This window comes from Mirounga leonina, unplaced genomic scaffold (assembly GCF_011800145.1).
Source record: "Mirounga leonina isolate KUSES-001 unplaced genomic scaffold, KU_Mleo_1.0 Mir_176, whole genome shotgun sequence".
Lineage (NCBI taxonomy): Eukaryota > Metazoa > Chordata > Mammalia > Carnivora > Phocidae > Mirounga > Mirounga leonina.
In genome coordinates, this window is record NW_023270454.1 from 5,918,971 (window position 1) to 5,922,100 (window position 3,130).

At 48.8% G+C, this 3,130-nt stretch overlaps 1 long non-coding RNA gene across 1 annotated transcript; it reads right to left on the bottom strand.

The window, feature by feature from the left end:
- Window positions 1-233: 233 nt before the first annotated feature.
- On the bottom strand, window positions 234-1,632 carry LOC118022381. The gene is made up of 3 exons (XR_004682485.1): window positions 1,122-1,632; window positions 703-826; window positions 234-608 (listed from the first exon to the last, which is right to left on the bottom strand). It is a non-coding gene; the product is annotated as an uncharacterized LOC118022381 (long non-coding RNA).
- Window positions 1,633-3,130: the final 1,498 nt, after the last annotated feature.

Below are 3,130 nucleotides of genomic sequence, written 5' to 3' on the forward strand. Positions count from 1 at the left end.
TCCCATTAGCTATTCTGTGGACAGGGCGGCCGGCCCCAGCTGCCCTGTGCACCCTATCCCCCAAGCAGAGATAATGAGACAGTGGTACTTATATAACCGGGTCTGATTAGAGTCTCAGATCTTTGCACCTCAACAGCTGTGTGTTGTCACCAATGGAAATTTCTAACTCGTCTGCCAATTCCCAGGTTGCCCAAATAAGTGGCTGAAAGAGTGGCTGTTGTTTCATCGTTTATTAGAACGGAATTTAGGTTCTGATAAACCCTAATGCTGAAAATTAGCTCCGAGGAAACTGGCTGCCGATCCTGGTCTCTGGCTGATAGGAACAAGTAGAATTTATTCAGGTAGGTTTTTTTTTATCCTGTAGCCAGTTCAGCACACAAATTACTTCAGAGCTATTTTTAAAAACGTAATAAGACCAATACTTAGGAGAGCCAGATGCAGTGTGAGGAGGATCAGAAAGCATCTATTACGGGCTCGACATTCACTCTCCCACAAAGCCTCGAATGATATTGAAAAATCTCTTCCTGGTCTTCCTGGTGGCTTAGCCACGTCGCTGGAATCCTCTGGGTGTTGGTCAGACTTGCCATGGGTGGGGAAGTCATTTTAGCCTGCAAAGTCATGTTGGAATTAGCCTTTTGATACGGGCAGAGTGAGGGGCACTCAGAGTGAGGCTTTTCAGACTCCGTTACATGGAGAGGTTACCTCTAGAACGACGACGGTTCTGCAATCCGCTCATTCAAAACTCTGGCCCTTGAACATTCTTTTCAAGGTCTGCAACGAAAGAGGCTTTGCCTCCTTGGTAGTGTGTTTGGGGGTCTCCCACCCACTGCAGGGGAAAAACACAAAACTATTTTTCAAACACTTTCTAGAACTTTCCTTCTTGTTCTGACACTATGAAGCATAAACCCTCCTCCATCACCACTCGCCTCTGATTCTTTTATGCATAATTCTTGGAGGTTGCAATGAATTCCACCCCCTGGGCCTTTCCTTTTGCAGACCAGAATGATCAGGAGATCAACCAGGATACATTGGGTTCCCAGCTGGGAGCCTCAGTGGGAGAGGTGGAGGTCGGTCACTAAGCAAAGTTACAGGACACCGTTCCTGGCCTCTTTGGAACTTACCATCTAGTGAAAAAATTCTTTAATTTTTCCCTGTCAGGCAGAGTTTTCTTGCCTCTCCCCGAGCTCTTGTTCGTTTTGGCCGCGTCCTTCCCAAGCCTTTCCAAGTTCTCCCGATTCCTTCTTCTTGTCGGAGGTCCAGCTTGAACTTCATACAGGAAAACAATAATCTTACTTTAAACGATTTCTAAATCCAAAAAACTATAACATCTTGCTTATATTATTTTAAAATTCAAATGGGAAATCAGGCGGATTTGAGGCAGGGTTGGGTTCTGGCTCTGCCATTGCCCCGCTGCTCAATGTCAGGCGAGGCCCTTAACCTTTCTCTGCCGCAGTTAGGCCACCTCTGAACCGTGGGTAGCCACAGTCATTACAGGCTTGCCTGGAGTATTCGAGACGAGCTAGTGAAAGCTCCCTGTACTGATTTTCTTCCTTATGGTGAAAAGTAAAAATGCTAAAAATTACTACTGCCTTCTCATGGATTAAAATAAAACAGGCTCAGGGCGCCTGGGTGGCTCAGGTCATGATCCCAGGGTTCTGGGATCGAGCTCCGCATCGGGCTCCCTGCTCCGCGGGGAGCCTGCTTCTCCCTCTCCCTCTGCCTGCCTTTCTGCCTACTTGTGATCTCTCTCTGTGAAATAAATAAATAAAATCTTAAAAAAAAAAAAAAAAAGCCTCATGGTTCTCAAAAGCAATGCACCCAGTACCTCCTCTGGGATAGCTTTCCTAGGGCTGGATCTGCGCTGCCAGCCCCCACGGCCACGGTTCACACGTCTCCTGCTCACAGGGCGTCGTGGCGCTGTGTGTCCATAAACCAGCCCCTCCCTCGGGTAATGAAGCCCCCAAGCAACACAGGGCATCTCCTCCCCTGGGGTCCCCAGCTCTTTCACACTCACCTCCCAGCTTATAAAGTACTTCCACATATACGAACATATTATCTCATTTAATCCTTCCAACAATCACGTGAGCTGTTTCCCTGGGTCCCCTGTTAGAGAGGATAAAATGCGCTCAGAAAAACCAAGTAATTTTTCCATGGTCAAAATGCTCACGAACAAGGTAACTTGAACATGAACCTTGGCCGCCTGGTTGTAAAGGTGGTGTTTCTGTGGCCTCTCTGTCCTATGGGCCCGGGGTTCTCCACTCCTGCTTCCGGGGCTGTCCCTTTTACATGGTCAACACCTCCCACAGGTAGACTGAAGGCTCAAGTAGTCCCCGGGTTTGAGAATTCAAACTGGGGCTGGGGCTGCAATGGACCGGCTAAGTGCCGGGCTGGCTGCCTGAACTTGCTGGGCCGCCCTGTCCGCTTCCTCTGGGCACCAGAGTCCTGCCTGAAAGGGTTCTGTAGGATTGACAAAAAGCATCCTGAGTAGTTTTAAACTCCAGACAAGAAAGGGTTGCTGGGACTAGTGGAAGCCACAGTGGCGTAGATCCAGAGTCATGGGCTATAAACAGCTTACGGTGGCTTCTGATATGAAGTCTGATTCAGTTTTACTGCCTCATCTCCAAAATGCTTAGCAAATGCAGAGAAGGGGACCTCTGTGCGGAGCGTGGCCAGATTCCTTTTCCTGAGTTAGAGCATGCCACAGTTCCTCCCCCTTATCGATCCGGGACATACCCGGGTGCTTTTCCTTGGCCTCTGCCAAGGTACTTGCTCAAGGCTCTGTCTGAGCAGAAGTGTGGCCAATCCCCATGTGCTCCACAAAACGCTTGTTGCTTCCTCCTCTCAGTGAGAGGGAAACGGCTCCTTCTGTTTCCTTAACCCCCTAGTCTTACATCCCCACTGATTCTGGAAGCTTTCTGTTCTTGGCTTGGCTGTGCCTCCGTCCCAGTGAGGTAACAGGTGCTGTCTTCTATTCCTTTTGGACTGAACTGGGTTCTGAGCTAAAAATGGATTCCCTGGTGAACAAAAGCCTTCATCTTTATGGACAGTTTATCTGATTATAGCACCCTGCACTTGGACACTTTTTCTACTCATTTCCAATTATGGATGGGCTCGCGGTGTGTGCAGGGAG